The sequence below is a fragment of the Lathyrus oleraceus genome, chromosome 6 (genome assembly GCF_024323335.1).
Source record: "Lathyrus oleraceus cultivar Zhongwan6 chromosome 6, CAAS_Psat_ZW6_1.0, whole genome shotgun sequence".
NCBI classification, from domain to species: Eukaryota; Viridiplantae; Streptophyta; class Magnoliopsida; order Fabales; family Fabaceae; genus Lathyrus; species Lathyrus oleraceus.
In genome coordinates this window covers 474,477,386-474,497,326 of record NC_066584.1, presented here as the reverse complement: position 1 = coordinate 474,497,326, position 19,941 = coordinate 474,477,386, and the positions used below count along the sequence as shown (strand labels likewise).

Sequence of the window (19,941 nt, the reverse complement as noted above, 5' to 3'; positions counted from 1 at the left end):
ATCAGATAGTTCATTATGCATGCTATTGCATTTGACTTCTTATTTTCTGATCCTCTTCCATGGTGATATTGTTTCTCCATGCAGATTTTGTGTGTCTGTCCTCTTTCAAATGTAGATGTCAGCCCCTTAGGCAGAAAGAATTGAACCTTTCTCATTCCCCACTGAGTTATTTCCTCGTGGACGATTATTATTTCAGTTTCCTCCCCAGTTAATTATCGGGATGTAATCACTCCCCTTGAGTTATATCCTCATTGGGTTGAGTCTTTATTTGACCGTTTCTTTCTAGCTCTTACCTAAAAAGATACTTTTGGTCCCCCAGAAGTATATAACCCAGTAACTGGTAATATTCTTCTCAATTTGTGAGTACTTTACTTTTACCCAATACCCGGTGATAGTAATCTGCTTCCTATATTTTTCCAGCGGATTTGTTTTCATGTTTCCCCAGGCAGTCTATCCTTGATATGTTCATCCTGACCGATGATGGACATTCTCCCTTTTGGTTTTCTATCCAGTAAAAAGGTATTTGTAATCCATATTTCATTCCCCATAAAGTTATTCCTTGATATGTTCATCCTAACCGATGACGGGTTTTCTCCCTTTTCGGTCTTCTACCCTGTAACTGGTAGTTGTAAATCCCACTTTCCCCTCTGAGTCTATCCTTGACATGTTCATTCCAACCGATGATGGATATTTTCTTTTCATTATTCTATCCAATAAATGATAGATATAATTCCTATTTTTACCCAGGTGGTCTATCCTTGATATGTTCATCTTAACCGATGACGGATATTCTTCCCCTGAGTCTATCCTTGATATGTTCACTTTAACGGTGACAAATATTCTCTCTTTGGTCTTCTGCCTAGTGAGTCGGTAGTCGTAAATCCTATTTGGTATTTTTTCCCCAGCATGTTGTTTCTTACCTAGTAATCGGTAATAAATACACCTTTTGTTTCCCTCAGTGAGTCATCCTTGATATGTTTACCCTAATAGGTAACGGATGCCTCTCTATCAAATTATGTTATCTTACTACCCAGTAACCGGTAATAGATAATGAATTATGGTACTCCTTGTCGCTACGCGAAAAATACAGAGTCGCCATCGGTTTTTATTTATTCCAAAGGAAAGGGAAAATATCGAGAAAACCCCAAAATATGGTCATCACAACCACAAACAGGTTCGGAATTCGGTTATGCAAGGGGAAGGTATTAACACCCCTCACATCCATGGTACTCCATGGGAACCATCTAGGATGTTTGCGCTTACGTGTGTATTATTTATCGAATGTTTGCTTGCCAAAGGTTTGACGGAGTGGAGATAGATTTTAAATTAGTGTGCTCGCCAAGGAATGGATCCTCGTGCCTACATATGCCCACTTGTTGAAGTGAGAAATCAGAGCGTTCGTAGTTCGTGGTTTTGAAATTGTTTGTGTTTGTTTTGTTGATTTTATTTACCTTGAAGAAGGGTTTTCGAATGGTGTCGCCCTAAGGCTCAAACAAGAGGTTTGAATGCGTTGAGTTGTTTTTATGTTTTGAAGAAAGTGTTATTGATTTTGGATTGCACTAAAGACTATGGATAAAGGTGAATACCTCAAACGGTCAAGCCGAGCGTCTTGTGTTCAAAGCATTCAGAATGAGTGTAGGAAAGCTCTAGTCTCATCCCTCCTTTATCGCTTAAGGCTCGTGACGTACGATCCTAATCGCCATTTATTATGTTTTTGAATTTGACTTGGAAAAGACCGCTTGACGTTGGATCAAGGGTTTGTTTATTGTTTTTGATTTAAGAAAAGAACCACTTGACGTTGGATCAAGGGTTTGATTATTGATTGCGAAATGGTGAACGTTCCTAATGCCTAAGGAGTAGCTAACAAGGAATAAAAGAAAGCAAGTAAATGCGTACATCAGAAAGGGGAGGGGGGTACATGTAAAGTACAAGGGAGTGCAGGAAATAAAAGGTCTCATTGTCAGGTAGCCCAAGAGAAAGCCATGTGTGTGCAATTGTGTACTAAACTAGAAAGCATGCAAAAGATTACAATTGATATTACAAATTCCTCTTGATTCTTGCACGCTTCTTCCATGTTAGGTCACATTTGTCCAAAGTCTCTTTTGCAAAGGGTCCTAATGAGTCTCTAAGTCCATTGTCCAAAGTTCTCTCCATGCTTGGGAAATTGTTATCTTTTTTTTCATTTTTTAAAGTCTTGACCATTTTTTAGATTCATTTTAGGATGAAGTGAATATGATGGAATATGGATGTACAATGTGATAAAAGCAAAATAAAAAAGTAAGAGTGCATAAAGTAAATGACCGAAATTAAAAGTTAGGAGCGGAAATTAAAAGCGGAAAATTAAAGGAGTTAGAAGCGGAATTGTAAAGAATTAGATGTTAGAAAACGGAAATTAAATGTTAGAGTTAATTGTTAGAAGGTTAATCAAAGTTAATATAATGTTCAATATTAATATCAAAATCTAAATCAAATTCTAATATCAACACAAACCACACTATTATCACAAACTCAAAGTCAATTAAAATTCTAAAATTCAAAACAATTATCAAAAATAAAATCAAATAAAACTCTAACCAATTAGCACATTATAAATCTAAGACAATTATCAAATTAACTCTAAAAAATTATTAAACCAATTCTAAGACAATTAACAATTAATTCTAAAAAATTATTAACAATCCTAATTAACAAAATACTGCCTAAGCATCAAGATTAATATCCAATTAAGGAAGCTAAATCCAAATTAAAATAGCACAGGCCTCTTTAAACAGAATTGGCTGGGCTTTGCGCCAGGAAGCCCAACAGCCTCAGATCCAAGGCCTGGGGGTGTGCTCGCTACAGGGAGGTGCAAGGCCATTCCCGTTTGGGCCTGATCCAAACCTCTACAAGGTAGCTACTGAAAGCAAACACAAATGAAAGAAACGGAAAAGCGCTTCCGGCCAAACGCGCTTATTCACAAGCGGAAAAACGCTCAAGTCTCACATGGAGACTCTGCAAGAGCTTCGCAAACGACTACGCAACAATGACAACTAACATTACCGACAATCCAATACTACATCATCATGGCAAATGAGTCAAAGTGTAATCATAAGGATCAAGAACTACCTGTCGAAGACGACAACGGCGGTGGCGACGATGATGAAAAACACGAGCACAACTTCTGATCGCCTCCCTTCCTCCTCTCGTAATGTTGAAATGGATTGGAAGCGTGTGAGCGATAACGATCTTCAAGCTTTGAAGCTTCCGGCGGTGGCGGTGGCTTAGCTCTGCTGTGTAGAGCTTCGAGTGATGAAGCTCTCACAATAATGGAAAATGAGCGTGTAGTGAAGGTGGGAGGGAAGCGATTGCACGATGCTTTTCGAATGAGGGGAAAAAGTCTGAACCCAATGATTGGCAATGATTGCCACTTATATAGCACGATCCAAGGGCAAATTGGAGAATTAAGTCTGAAATGGTTCAATCTGCACCATCCAGCTGGCATTAAGTGAAGGTGAGTCTTAAATCATGAATTAAGTCACGTGGGATTTTACACAAGTTTAACTCTCTAATCCATTAGCTTCAAATTCTTTGATCCAACTGTGGATATCTGCATTGAACCAAACTGGTTTGGATTGTTGCTTGAATAATCATCAGTTTGAATTTTGCAGGACATGGTTGCTGAATTGGTGTTGCTCACTCCCTCCTCTTTGAGCTACCTCAATGCATTGTAAACTTCGAGTGAGCTAGTCATGGGGCTATGCTTTAGTGAGTTCTTGATAAACCAACTGTATAATCATAACATTTTTGGATGCACTAACTTCCGGTATGTATGCATTGGACCTGTTATTTTTCTTGCTACCACACAATACTTCTAACCTTGCTGTACACTATTGATGTTGAATGATGTTATGGATATGCAGGCCTGGTTTCTTGTAGCATGGCATTGCAGCAGCATTTAGTTAGGTTACTCTGACTTGTGTTTCAATAGAGCTTGGCAGCATGATACATTGATTCATGAAATAGTCTCAGTTCAAATCCCATACAACTTTGATTGGTGGCTTAAAGATACAACTGGTGTGACACACACATGCTTTGAGTTGGTATTCCTCATAGTTTCACAGGTTCATGGCAAAGTTATCTCGCAACCTGGTTACGTGGCGCATTCAGCAGGTATACTGCCTTGTTCTTTATGTGATCTTTGATAAGTTTCAGTTGCAAACTCGCCTAAAGAGAATTCAGAGAGAGCATCACTTTTTCACTCAGCTGGCTTGTGAAATGGTTTGTTGCAGGTTTATATTGCCTTGCTGCTACAGGTTTTGAAGCATGATGTCATTGCTCAGTTGCCTTAACATGTTGTAGATGGTAAGATAGACTAGCTTGGTCGTGCTTTCATTGTTGTGCCATTGTTGGTGTATTGAAATATGATGCAACACCCTTGTCCCTTTTGCTGTTGACATATATGGTTCTGCAAGTCCTGTTGTAGGATGTTTTTTGCAACCTTCATGTGTTGGTGTAAATTGGCCATTGGTTTCCTATTTGCTAGCAGGACTCATCAGCTTTGCAAGTGGGATCACTTATGTCCTGAACTGAACCATAACCTCACTGCGCATTGGCTGTGTTGTACTCAGTCGGCAATTGACTTGGTTGCTTTTTTAGGTCCATAATCAATGCACACAGCATATGACAGCATGGATTTATGATTTGATTGGTGTTCACGCCTTGGCTTGTAGGCTGGCTAATGTAGCAGGTGGATCACTGGCTTATGGAATGGTTTTGACAGTTTTGCTTGAACTAATGTGAATACGGTTGGTTATTATACAAGGCTGTTTTTATAGGCTATGTTGTGTTGGTCTACTACAGGTTAATCATGGTCAGTCTGTAGCATGACTACAACTTTATGTTCATGGCCAATACAGATAGCATTTGCTGCCAGTTTATAAGGTTTCATGATGTTCAGCTTGGTATCACTGTTGGATTCACCTGTTCTGCACAACAGGTTATATCCATGCCTTAGATTTTGCAGCATTTGACAGGCTGCAGTATGGTCTGTGGCTTGAACTTTTGTTGCAGGACAACTGGGTTAATGGCACTGGTTTGGTTCCTCATGGCAAGCAAAGCGCATAGTTTCAGGGTCATGTAATTGACACAATGCTGGCTTGGATTCTACAGCATTGAGTTGCTAGGCTTGTGAAATATCATGACTAGATTTACATGTCAATAAATTGTACTGTTGTCTTTTACAGGGCGCTTTGTCCATTGCAGCACATGGCTTGGCTAATGATCACATAGGTTAGAATGAATTGCAGCAGAGTGTTGCAAAATTCTACCATTTCCATAACAGGTAGGGTGTGAGCCTGTAAGTGAGATACCACTGTTGATTGGTTGTAATTCTACACATTAATTCCTTGTATCATGACCATGGTTCTGTTATGATTTTGACTTGTTGTTCATTGCTTTGCTAGGTACGGTGACAACTTGATCAGCAAAGCGGCAAAGCACCCCAAACCTTTACATTGCTTGACAACTGTGATGCGAAGCCCTGTATGAAGCTGCTGAATGGCTTTAGTCTCCTTTGTAGACCATGAATGCATATGGTAATGGTGATTAGTTGAACAAAGCAGCACAACGGCCAAAACTGAGTTTTATGACCACTCACAACACATGGCAAACCCAAAAACAACATTCAATGATTAAAGATTGAGAATGGAATCAGAATTGGGATTGGGGATATAGGGTTTTAGGAATTTGGGGAATTGGGTTGACTTTGGTTAAAGTTGACCAAAAAGTCAACTGTTGACCAAAAAGTCAACTGTTGGTCAACACCTCTTTCTTTGTATATTTTCCATGTAATGAACCTTTTATGATCATGTAATGAATGACATTTCTTCATTTGAATGAACTTGGATTGGTATTTGAACTGAATGGCTCTTGAAATGAATTTGAAGTTATATTATATGAATAAATGGATCTTGAACATGTATTGAATTCGAGTGAAATGGATAGTATAATGATATTGACTGAACTAATCATGAGGGACACTCCAATGATAATCATGAAACAAAGGACTTAGAAAGGATCAGGATGTGCCATGAACTACAACCCAGGAACAAGAAGTTGTTGAATGCAATTTAACCAAGCAAGGAGATCAAGCATCATGAATGATGATGTGCCAGCTGAAATTAGGGTTAGGAGGCCACATAATAGGAGTTTGATCTGATTAGGGTTTATGGAGCCATGACCAAGTGAGGACCCCTAAATTAGGGTTTTGCTCCCTCAAGAAGCCACAACTGTCACCAGATATAAGCATAATACCCAAGCATCTCCATGCTAGGGTTTGATTGGGGCCACCCAAAGTTTGCTGAGAAACCCTAGTTTCCACTAGGTATAAGCATAAAGCTCTGAATTCCAGTCACTGCTTTCTTGTGTTGAACCTTGCTTATGTAGATGAAATGCATGCTCATGAGGATATGCAAATGTCTAGGTTAATGATCTATATGACCATGGTGAAGGGTAGGGTAAATTTTGGGGTATGACACTCCTGAGTTGAAGATTATTCTTCCCCAGTTGAAATCGGTTCAGGTATTTCAGTTTTATTCTGATCTACCTGTTTCCCTCATATATTCTTCTTTATCCCTGACCGAGTCCTTCCTTTGATTTATTTTCATGGAATCCCCTTGTGTCTCTAGAAGTTTTTAAGTTATAGCCTGGCCTAGGCACAACTTTTTATCCCCAGAGTCTCTGTCTCCCTAGTGAGTTTTCCTTATGGAATGCATTATGCTCCTATGGACTTTCAGTCTCTCCGGATTCTTTTCTTTTGTGGCAACATTTTCCCCACATAGATTATTTTTAACATTCATAGCATATGCATCATGAGGTCTCTTAGGGACCAAAATTTGTCTATATTGTTGTTATTTAAGTCCATTCTACTGAGTCAAAATGAAGATTTTAACCTTCACATCCTCAGTTAGAATTTCCTTAAATATGGGCAGCTGTAAGACCCCAATTTTGACCTTAAGATCCCTCATGCTATCTCATCATATGCATTGGCTTTGGGATCACACCTTGGCATCCTCTTTACCCCTCATTCATTGTGTTTGCATTAGGAGAGATCACCAAGCACATTTTTTATTGTATCATACTTTTTTTTCATTATTTACTAACCCAAATGCCAAAAATATGTCAATGTATAGTTTGTTACTTTTGTAGGTAGTGTGTGTGTTCACCCTTGTTATATCAAGCTCATGTCTAGGGTATGAGACCCTTAATGCAAGGATTTCAATCAAGAAACGGTTCACATTAACTCTAGACATCATATATGGGTCCCTATGATCTTCACATATCATTTTGATCAAGAATTCATCAAGAGTTTTAAGATTGCTTGCCTTGGAAACCCTAATTCATCTCGGTATCTTGTGTGACATCCTCAACAAATTTCTTTAACATTTGATCAAATATTTCAAGGGATACTTCATATTACATCATACTACACATATATGATCCTACATGAGTCCCAAAAGTCAAGATAATATCAAGCTAGCAAGGTGGTTCATGGTGGTTGACCAGAGGAAGTCAACTAGTCAAAACTGGGGTTCCCTAGACTCTATCTCCTACAATTTTTGTCATATGAAAATGATTCCAAGATCAAAGTTACTCAAAATGACATTCCAAACAACTTTTATATTGAAGTCAAGAGCCAATTTTGCTTGGAACGTCATTTTTTATGGTGAACAATTATAGGTCATTTTGTTTGAACCCTAGTTAGAAGGTCAACTTCCCAAGACCATAACTTGCTCAATTTTTATTAGATGAAATCCATTCAAATTCCATGATCAAATTCAAGATTCCTAAATCAACTTTTATATTTGTAGTAAGTTCAAATTCAACTTTCAAATGCATATGCCAAGAGGAAACATTATAGGTCACTTTGGACCATTACCATTGAACAAGTGATTTTCCTCAACTTCTAAAATACATAACTCCTTCATTCCAAATCCAAATGAGGTCAAATTTGTGACCCAATTTAATAGGTTTTAAAGATCTACAAATTTTATGAAGGAACGTTTCATTTAAAGTCCATATCAAAAGTTATTCAAGGTGGAAGAAGTGAACATTTGACTTGGTACTTAGAAAATTTTCAAACATGTTTAATTTTCCAAACTCCCACCTCAAAATTCATCATGATCTAATATTCAAATGAAAAAGTGTTCAACATGAAAGTTGTTCCCCTTGATCTCACATTTCCAAATTGTCCAAGATCACCTCATTTGCCTAAAGAATTAAGGACTTGCGTATGGGTTCTTTTCAAAGGATCAATTGGATGATTTTCACTTTCACATTTCAAACACAAATGCATGGCCATATGACATGATTTTAGCATGATTCTCAAGCATTTTTGGACCTGATAGCATCACTTGATGGGCCTACCACACGCCCATGCAAGCATGCAAGGTGAATTGCTAAATTTGGAAAAATTTGGAAGTGTGTGGAAATGAATCTCATGGCCTATAAATATAACCCATCATGCTTAGAATTGAGGACCTCATGCCCAAGCTTTGAACCTGAAATCCAAACCCTCACCATTAAAGGATAATCTTGAAGGTTTTCATTTGAAAATCGAGCTTCAAATCTCATTCTGTTTTGAGATTGAAACTCCAAGAGTCTAGGCCATTTTTTGATCTTAATCACTTCCTACAAGCTTTTGAAACAAAGCCAAACACAATTGGAATCAAGATCAATCAAGGTTGAAGCTCCCTCGAAGTTAATTTTTCATAATTTTCATCTATTCAATTCTCCATCAATTCTTCACCATTCTTTGTGATTTTTGGTTGGCTGAAGTCCTACCAATGTAGGCAAGAAGATTGAGTTGCTTTGAAGTCAAATCGAAGCAACTCAGTTCATGATCCTCAAAATTCAAATCCCTGTATCTTTTTATATACTTGGAATTGGAGAAAATTGAGACCAGATTCGTGATCCTGAGCATTTTCTCTTTGAAATAGTGTCCTTGTTTGTCATTTTCCATTGAAATGAAGTTGGACCAGTCCGTTGGAGGTCACCAGAGAAGATGACCGAAGCCCTAGCTCTGGTGGTGTGTTGGCACACCTCCTGGCCGTCTGATCATGTTTGGATGTTATAATCTGGACCATTGCTTTGTATTACCACGCGTACATTAAGTTGACTTGAGTGCATGGTGGAACGTGCGCGAGTGGCCATCAAATCTGCCACCTCAATTAATGAGGGAGATCTGATGGCCCTTGTTTTTTCTGATTTTATTTAATTTTTGATTTTATATTTTAATTAGCTTACTTTGTTTAATTCATATTAATTTTATTTTTAATCCAAAAAATATGGGACTTTCACCAAAAATCTTTAAATATTCTCCTCTTTAATTTTATGAATTCAAATTATTTTTTAGATTAATTGATATTTTTCATGAATTAATTGTTTTTGTGCATATTTTTAATTGTTTAAAAATACTTCTGACTTTTTTAAAATCATGAAACTTTTTGCCTAAGGTCCTTTGACCTTCATTGGCCTAGGATAAGTCTCTTGGCCATTTATTTGGTGTTTTAAAGAGATTTTAAGTTTTGACCGAATTAAATTGAATTTAAATGCATTTTAATTTGATTTTTAATTTATTAATTGTATAAAAATTATGTTGAGCCATTTTTATTGACTTGTGGTGTTTGACTATGTGTTTGGAACTTGGTCAAGGTTGATTTGACTTTTGTTGAGTTAAAATCATTGGATTTAGGGGATTGATGAAATGTACATTTCATCTCCCAAAATGAATGAATGATTTTAACTTGATAAAATTCCTCCCATGACCAATTTGTGTTTCTCTCATATCCCCTCCCTCTTTATCTTTAATTCCATTCTTTCCCATCCCTTACATTGACCACTGAAATCTTAATATCATAAGGCTAATTGGTTCATCAATTAATTTGTGTCATATGAACCAATACAAGTATGGATGAGATAGGTCCACCCTTTGATCTTTTTGTTTTAGTGTGTGGTATGTTTTAGAAGTTTGGTTCATTATACCAAATCTTTAACATGCATTAGCACCAAAAAATTTATTGCTCGGCCTCAGATAGTTGTGACTTCTACATAAGTCCAATTACGATTGCTTAACATAGACCTGAATTTGACCCTAAAGGCATAGCATTCTAGTAAGTGAGAATGTAAGTCTCCATCTTTCATGGTATTGTATGGAAACTTGGCATTTTTCCTTCCTTTGGAAGATGTCTTGGTTCAAGGATCCATGTTTGTGAATAGATGGTTGAGTATTCTCCAAAAAATGACTTAATCAATTGAAAAGCAAAACATCACTAACATCTAAATAACTAACATTTGACTAACTTTTTATTAACATTGTTTTACTTTCAAGTCATTTACTTTATGCAATTTAATTTCAAGTCATTTATCATTCATTGTCATTTTCATTCCATTAAACTTGTTTATATTTATGCCATTTTCACTTTGCTCATTTGAGTCTTATATTGTATTTGTATATATTTGTTTGGATGTTTTGTTTGTGCTTGTGGTCTTATGACCTTAAAATACCTAATAAACAGCAATAATCCCTAAAAAATGTTTGTGTGGACTGTTGGGTTTGATCTGAACTTTTGGAGTTAGAATTAGGCAACATTCCTTATGCAAAAGGACTTGACCAATGCCAACATTTTTAAAACCAGGTTATTGTAAATTGAGCCTTCATCTAATGCAAGTCTTGGGATTTATTTGAGTTCATCTGCTACATTGTCTTGATACCGACTGTTATTTTGATCTTGTACCTAATGTCTTATTCTGAGTTGATCAAGGAGTATTTCATCTGATACATGAGAAGACAAAGAAGATTGTTAGCTATGGATTTTCTTGCTTGGATGTGGCCATCTTTATTTGATTCCTTGCTATTCATATTGCTAATTGCTTGTTGATTAATGCTTGATTCAAAGTCCAAAGGAAAAGTGGGTTTTCTATATGACATTCTTGTCTGTTGGATTGCATCCCATTAGTCAGATCTTTTCAACTCTAAACTTTTAATTTTATGCTTAGGATAGCCTCTTCATCTTCTCCCACTTATTATATTTCAAAAATCTCCCTCCCTTTTAAAAATAAACTTTCTTTGCTTGTGATTTCAAAACTTAGACTTTATTGCAAATTAGAAACTTTGGCCTTATGTCATTGCATTTTTAAACTTTTTTTCTTAATCAAACTTGTAAATAAACTTAACCATATTGACTTAAAATTTCAAAAGACAAAAAGAACTAATACTCATTCAAACTTTTGGCCCCTTTGTGCCTCTTTCAAACTTAAATTTTGATTAAAAGCAACCCATTCATTTTGAAATTGTTACCACAAACTACGAGGTTTTGATCCCTCATTTTTATGTTGGCACGTAGGCACAAGTCCGAAGGTCTTGTCAAACACAAAAATATAATCAATAAATTCTTTTCTCATCCCCACAGTTTATTTGTTTCAAACATCTTTTATACCAAAAACACATACACACATAAAAAAGGGCTCCCTAGGAGTACCTAGGACACTTTGGGTGCTAACACCTTCCCTCTGTGTAACCAACCCCCTTACTTGTAATCTCTGGCATTTTATTAGTTTTAATTTGAAAACTTCTTATCTTTGGGCTTTGTTCCTGCTTTTCCATTTTCCTTTGGAAACAATAAAAGTGTGGTGGCGACTCTGAATTTATTGACGTTAAGCTTATCCATAGCTTGATGGTCATGAATTCACCGTTACAACCATGATCAATAAAAATACATAATGTTATGACGAACTTACATCCAATCCCAATAAAAAAAAGGATTTAGCTACTCATGATATCTAAATACAAAGATAAGAATAAAGATGAACATGCATCAATCGTTATTTCCCAATGATTTATACAAACCAAACTTCTGATCTTCAAGAAGTACCCTCTCATGTTATTTTCTAATTCTCTCTCTCTCTCTCTCTCTCTCTCTCTCTCTCTCTCTCTCTCTCTCTCTCTCTCTCTCTCTCTCTCTCTCTCTCTCTCAAATGTAATATTTATCTCAAAATAACAACTGCAAGCTATTTATAGAAAACAGAAAGTTGCATACCATGTTAAGCCCCAAATTTGGCGCTCAGTGCCAAATCCAGATAAACACATTAAACCGCCTTAAATGGGGCTAAGCGCCAGATTTGGAGCTAAGCGCGGAATCTCCTGCCTCAGTAACTCAAGGCATGCTTTGAGTGTACTAAGCCCCACTTGAAGCATTGATTTCCAAAAATTGCATGTTGAAGCTATTTCTTCCGCTTTTGATGTCCAAAGCTCCTCCAATTCAAACATACCTACAAAATGAGTTGCGGAAGATCAATCAACATAATATTTACACATAAGTCGAGGTTTTAACTCGTGAATCCAAAGAATCAAGCTAATAAGTGCCATTTTTTCATACATAAATTCACCATAATTTAGCACTTATCAACTCTTCCCAACTTAGAACTTTGTTTGTCCTCAAACAAGAGTCTTACAAACCTAAAGAAACAAGAGTAACCACCAATATTTCACATGATTAAATAAGTTTTGAGAAAATAAGATAAATGCATGGTTCAAAATTTCAAAATCACAAGCAAAGTGATGTTTACCACTATACTACAACCAAACCATGATCATGAAACAAATTCTAAACACAAAACTCATGTAAAAAATTCAAAGACAATACATGCTCAATTATGAATCACACCTAGCACACATCTTAAAATTATGATGAAGAAAAAAATTAGGGACTTGACTCACACCCAACAATCTTGCTAACATCTTGATTAACTTAGGCATTCATCTAGGCAAAGCATATTAAAAGCATAAAAGCATAAATCACAAAGGACTTCAAGGATTGTAATGTGGCTTCGTTAACAAAGAAGGGTCATTTCTCAAGGTAATTGAAACAAATTTGTCTAAATCTATGAGAGCATTCACTTTTCAATTTCTTAAACATTCACAACTTCATTCACCACTTTTCTTTGTTCATATGATACACCATTGATCACACTTTCTAGCACAACTATTTGCCAAGTTTTTTTCAAACAAGTTCATTTATTATTCAATTCTTTTTCACCATTCTCTTTCTTCTTCAATATTTTTTCAATTTCTTAGCAACCTATCCTTTTTCTTTCTCTTTTCTCCCCAACTTGAATACAACCAACATTGAACATAAATGCTCCTCGATATTCTATGGCACGGGACAAAATTTCAACCATAATTTGAAGGTTGATGGTTCAAATATTTTAAGAAAACGATTTTAGAATTTGAAATTCTAATTATCAGACTTTCGATGTCACACGGGTTGTTATGACATCCAATTCTGCGCAGACAAGAATTATGCAAAACTTAAAAGTAAGTGCAGTAAATAACACAAGTAATTGTTTACCCAGTTCGGTCCAACATGACCTACGTCTGGGGGCTACCAAGCCAGGGAGGAAATCCACTATCAGTAGTATTAATTCAGACCTTAAACCAACTGTTTAACCCTATCACTTAATACCTACCCAATGCAATTTCAATCTTACACTAAGATCAGAGTTCCTACTCACTCCCCCTCAATCACCTCAGTGATTACAACCTTTAATTAAGATTAAAGACAATTGTGAAGTCACACTTCAAACAACTCTTGATTGTGCTTAACAGCTTTAATCAAGATACACAGCACTCACGCTTAAAAGCTTAGAGTGACACAACACTTACAACTCAATGAACACCCTATACAAATGCAATCATCTCAGTGATAATAGCTTGGCTTACAAGATACGTCTAATACAAGACACACAAAAATACAGCAGTGAAGTATATTGGACAAATAAAATCTTCACGCCTAAAACCTCTAGTTTTGAATGAAGGATTGCCATCCTTTTATATTGCAGCACTTGGGCCTTGTACTTGTATTTTCCTGAAATTAAGGTCACGCGTGTTCCCCTAAATTCCACATCTAGGTTACTAACAAATAGGCTATTTGTTAGGTTCATTAATTGTAGCTTGGTTGTTGGTTTCCTGGATTTTCGCTCAGCTGTTGAATCCCTGAAGAATAGCCTGAGAAAAATGCTGAAACAGAAAAACTAAACAACCTACAATATAGCATACGCTGTCAGGAATGAATGTCACAACATTCAGTTTGACGTCCAACTCATAGACCATATGCTAAGTCTGTTTTTCCTGAAAATAGACTGTACAAATTTGTTGTACTGTACATAACCAATTTGTCCATACTTCAGTATCAGCGTGCATTAATAAATGTCAAAACATCCAATTTGACATTTACACATAGAGCCTTACATCAGGTCTGTTATCCTCTAGATAAGCAGACTGAGCTGCATACTGAAATGTAGCAGAAAACCAATCTGCCTATTGTTCAGTATATGTTGTCAATGATGAATGTCATAACATCCAGTTTGACATTCAGACAGTAGGCCTTATGCCAGGTCTGTTATTTCCTTGATAAACAGACTGAAAGTGAATACTGAGTTATAGCAGAACACCAACTGTTCTATTCCTCAGTATCTGCTGACAGGGATGAATGTCATAACATCCAGTTTGACATTCAATAAATCCTGTATTAGCTAAACCTGCAGTATACTACTCAAGTATGTCATGACATCAGCCAAGACATCATAGTACAGTTAGATATTCTAACATACAATGCAGGCAAACAAACATCTCCACAGCACGTCATGACATCAGTCAGGACATTAGAATCCAGCTAGTGTTTTACCATACAATGCAGCCAATTAAACATCTACAAACTCCCCCTTTGGCAAATTTTTGGCTAAAACACTTTGGTCTCACAACAGAGTCCATAGCAGCGGAAAACACACATCTAGCAGGAAATTAACCTAGCTAATACACTCAGAGTAGCAGCACACTTACACAGATGGAAGTTAAATAAAAACTTCACATAGCAGCACACATACAGAAGTTAAATAAAAACTTCTAATTGCAGCACACATAAACACACTCACACTCATAGAAGTGGAACATCAGCTGCAGCACAACCTCTGGAGTAGAGGATCTTGAATATCTGTCTTGAATATCTGTTTAACAAAACAATCTGTTGTCCTGGGGCATCACAGGTGTTACTCCCCCTTTTTGTCAAAAATGTTGCCAAAGAAACACTCTAAATTACAGACCAACATAACATAAATAGAATTATACACATAAATGACAGAATTACAGACTTGATTTTACTTCACAGTTTCAATCAAGACATCACCCACTTGATCTTGCTTCACAGCTTTGATCAAGTAGTCACACATTCTTGCTTTACACCCATATCAGATGCCATGACGTTGAGTCTGACATCTTGGACCACTCCTGCATGAACACTTTCTTGAAGTCCAGCAGACACATAAGCCTACCTATGTTAGGATATCCCCTTAACATCTTGTTACTACACTTGCAGCAAGTAACATAGTTGCGAACTGCTGTCCAGTCATAACACACTTTCAATTGTTTAATAGGTTGAGATATTAAACAATACATCCCAAACATCATTGGTTGCTATAAGTCCTCAGAGAGGCATATTCCCAGTTTGCCCCTTAAGTTTTCAAACTGAGTAGCATCCAGAGCCTTTCTAAATATGTCAGCCAGTTGAAGTTCAGTGGCTACATGTTCCAAGGTAATCACTTTGTCTTCCACCAGATATCTAATGAAGTGATGTCTAATGTCAATATGTTTGGTCCTGCTGTGTTGGATGGGATTCTTGGAAATATTGATGGCACTGAGATTATCACAGAACAATGTCATGACATTTTGAAAGACATTGTACTCAGTAAGCATCTGTTTCATCCACACCAGTTGGGAACAACTGCTTCTTGCTGCTATGTATTCAGCCTCTGCAGTGGACAGAGATACACAGTTCTGCTTCTTGCTGAACCATGATATGAGATTGTTTCCCAAGAAGAAACATCCTCCTTATGTGCTTTTTCTGTCATCAGCACTCCTAGCCCAATCAGCATCACAATACCCAAATAGGACAGGCTCAGAGCCATGAGAGTATTGCAAACCATAGTCACAAGTCCCATTGATATACTTGAGAATCCTCTTGACTTGATTCAAGTGGCTCACCTTGGGCTCTGCTTGGTATCTAGCACACACTCCAACTGCATAGGAAATGTCAGGTCTGCTTGCAGTTAGGTATAGTAGACTACCTATCATGCTTCTATACAAGCATTGATCAACACTGGGCCCTCCATCATCTTTGGTTAACTTTAAATAAGTAGGTGCAGGAGTTCTCTTGTGCCTAGCATTATCCATACCAAACTTCTTAACTATGTTTTTGGCATACTTGCTTTGGGAGAGAAACATAGAATCCTCCATTTGGTTGACTTGCATTCCAAGAAAATAAGTCAGTTCCCCAACCAGACTCATTTCAAACTCAGATTGCATCTGGTGAACAAAATGTTTCACCATTTGCTCTGACATTCCACCAAAAACAATATCATCCACATAGATTTGGGCAATCATGATTTTGCCATCTTCATCCTTCACAAACAAGGTCTTATCTATCCCACCTTTTCTGTATCCATTAGAGGTCAGAAATTCAGTCAACCTTTCATACCAAGCTCTAGGTGCTTGCTTCAACCCATACAAGGTTTTCCTCAACTTGTACACATGTTTAGGTTGGTTAGGATCACAGAACCCTTTAGGTTGTTCCACATAGACTTCTTCATTTAAGTAGCCGTTTAAAAATGCACTCTTCACATCCATTTGGAACAATTTGAATTTCAGAATGCATGCTACACCTAATAACAATCTGATTGACTCAAGCCTAGCAACGGGTGCAAACGTCTCATCAAAATCAACCCCTTCAACTTGAGTATATCCTTGAGCCACTAGTCTTGCTTTATTCCTAGTGATTACTCCTTTCTCATCAGACTTGTTTTTGTAAATCCACTTGGTACCAATGATGTTAGTCCCTTCAGGTCGTGGAACTAGCTCCCATACTTCATTCCTTTTAAACTGCTCCAGTTCATCTTGCATGGCATTGATCCAATATTCATCAGTCAGGGCTTCTTTCACATTTTTTGGTTCAACCTTGGATACAAAATAGGAATTTGAGCTGATTTCCCTTGATCGGGTAGTCACACCACTATTGGGATCTCCTATGATAAGATCCTTAGGGTGGTCTTTCTGAATTCTGATAGATGGCGTTTTGGTGGGTGCATCTACCTCACATTCAGGAGGAGTCTCCTGTACATCTTCAGACTTGACAGGTATGTCTGTTGGAGAATCAAGGAATGTTCCAACATCCTCTATGACATCGATTCCTTCCTCTTTATCATCCATAATAACATTTATGGATTCTGTCATACCCCAAAATTTGCCCGTTAATCTTGCAAGACATTTTTCAAGGCACTCCAACTCATTTTTCAAGACATTGATCTTAAAGGAACAAAGACCCAGCACACAGGTGGCCAAATCCAGAAAATGACTTAAGTTGGCTTGCTCGCTAGGCGAGCCAAATCCTTCGCCTAGCGAACTCTTCGTTGTACCACTCGCCTAGCGAAGCTTGCGAATGCCAGAAATTTTGGGTTTCATTCTGAGCCCATTAGGTCACAAAAACTATTATAAATACCAAGACCTCATTCAAAAAAAGGGGGGACAGACGAGAGACAGGGACAGAGACAGACGGTGGACAGAGACAGACAGCAAACCCTGGAGGCTAACCAAGAGAATTCAAAGCAACCCTAAAGGAAACCCCGAAGGAAGCTCATCTGCACAAAGGTTACCTCCACCCAACTCAATCCGGCACCAACCCTAAGAGTGATCTGCCAATTCAACGTTGCAATTCAATTGCAAACAGGTTTGCCTTACCACTACCGCTTTATGCTCCCAATTTACATGTGACATAATGATTGAATTTATAAATATATCTTAGTTTTTGCATGTGGATTTAAGTATGCATGGATGCCTTGAATGTTTAACCATGTAATTTCTGTAATGGATGCCATAGGGTTGGAGCTTGCTGAAATCGTACTGTTATTAAACTCAAAACCCGCAGCCGTTCGCTAGCACATCGCTAAGCGAACATGTAGCGAGTGTTCGCCAAGCCTTCGCAAGGCGAGGCAGTAGCGAACATGACAGTCGCTGTTTTTTTTTTCTGTTCTGTTCTGTGTTCATCTGACATGTCCTATCATAGCCGTGTATTGTTTGCCTGACATTATTACTGCTGCGATTCCTTTGTTCGGTGCAACTATTGATTGCACCCCATTTGGTATTCTGACCTGTTTGCTGAATTTTGTGAGGGCTCACATACTCCCGGAGAAGGTAGCTTGCTAGGTGTTCCACTTTATTTGTGGGATACCCTTGTGGAGATTCATCCTAATTACCTAACTGATTATAAATTGTTGCCTTTGAATATATGATCTTGGCCCTCTCTTTGTTGCCTTACGGTATTACGGTCATGTCCCGCGAATGTGGGGATACACTTAGCGAAGACCCTTCGGTTAAATCATCATGTCCCTATAAGATAAATCATAGCCCCTCGGATGTTGCCTGCGAATATATGATTTTGTCCCTCGATGGCCCTCCGTGGTAGCCTATAGTTAAATGATGATCGTCCCTTCGAATGCTAAGGTATCCTTACAAATGTTGCCTTTAATGACCAATCGACGACCCTACGATGTCCCTTTACATCCAAAGGATAAGACTACTTACTTCTCAATAGTAAGGACAGTTTTACCCTCCTAAGGATAGGAAATACCTATAATGACCTTGGTGAAGTATAACTCTTAAATGCTTGCTCGCAGCTTAAAATACTTTTCACACCTCACACTTTTCAAAACATCTTTTAGAAAATCACCACTTGGTATACATTCGCACCAGAATCATTGCCGAGTTATATTTTTCTAAACACCTTTCAAAATTAAACGAGATAAACACTTTGTATACATTCGTACAAGAATCATTACAAAGTTAAACTCTCTTTTCAAAACATTTTCTAAACAGTTCTCAAACACTTTTTCGGACAAGAAAAACATAAGTGATTAAGCAATTAAGAGCCCATGGATAACCATGGATACAAAGGGTGCTAACACCTTCCCTTTGTATAATGTACCTCCCGAACCCAAAATCTAATCAAGGTCTTTCCTGTTCTTTTCCGCCTTTCCTTATTAGATAAAAGAAAAGTCGGTGGCGACTCTTGCTATCCGCGACATTTGCTTTCCAAAGCAAAAACACACAAAGTCAGTTCACCGTATGACAGAACTGGCAACTCTGCTGGGGATCCTTAAAAAGAGAGGTTGCCTTAAAAAACAAGATCACTTATTTGAATTGTCTGATTTACTTTTAAGGGATTGCTTGGGTACTTTATGCTTGAGTGAAAGATCCTACACCTGGATCTAGTGTACCTTAGGTAAGTAGCAAGAGATCATCGCGACTATCCGGCGTATACTGGAATGGTTAAAATGATGGCTACGGTTAATGTGACACTTTAGATGTCCTGATGTTCCTCATGTTTACTTGAGGAAAAATTTGGCGTCCGCGTGGTGTCATCAAAGCATTAACCAGACCTTTAGAACCCTAATTGACTCATCCTAGCCATTAGAAAGTAGTGAGATAACGGACTTCGGTTCCGACTGGGGTTGGTTGATACTCGATACTACACTCTTTGAGATTGGACTTTAAGGAAATTTTGGTCAACCGCTTGGTGTTGCACTGAAGTGGACTTAAGAAAAGGTCAATGATTGGAGATCCTTCTAGAACCCGGTTACTATTCTAGGACAGGTGGAACCAACCAAACTTCAGTGGGGAGGGTACTTACCTATGGAACTCATGCAAGCCTTAAAACTTAGGAATGATAGCGGTGTGACTTGTTTGTGTTTGTTACTTACATAACATCATAACATCATAACATCATAACATCATAACATCATGACATCATAACATCATGACATTGTACTAACCATTTCAAGGACTTAGGGGTTTAACTTTGC

At 37.5% G+C, this 19,941-nt stretch overlaps 1 long non-coding RNA gene across 1 annotated transcript; it reads left to right on the top strand.

The window, feature by feature from the left end:
• The first annotated feature begins 1,377 nt into the window (after window positions 1-1,377).
• Window positions 1,378-5,896, top strand: LOC127097952 (uncharacterized). The gene is made up of 4 exons (XR_007793243.1): window positions 1,378-3,802; window positions 3,900-4,149; window positions 4,269-5,320; window positions 5,442-5,896. It is a non-coding gene; the product is annotated as an uncharacterized LOC127097952 (long non-coding RNA).
• The last annotated feature ends 14,045 nt before the right edge of the window (window positions 5,897-19,941 follow it).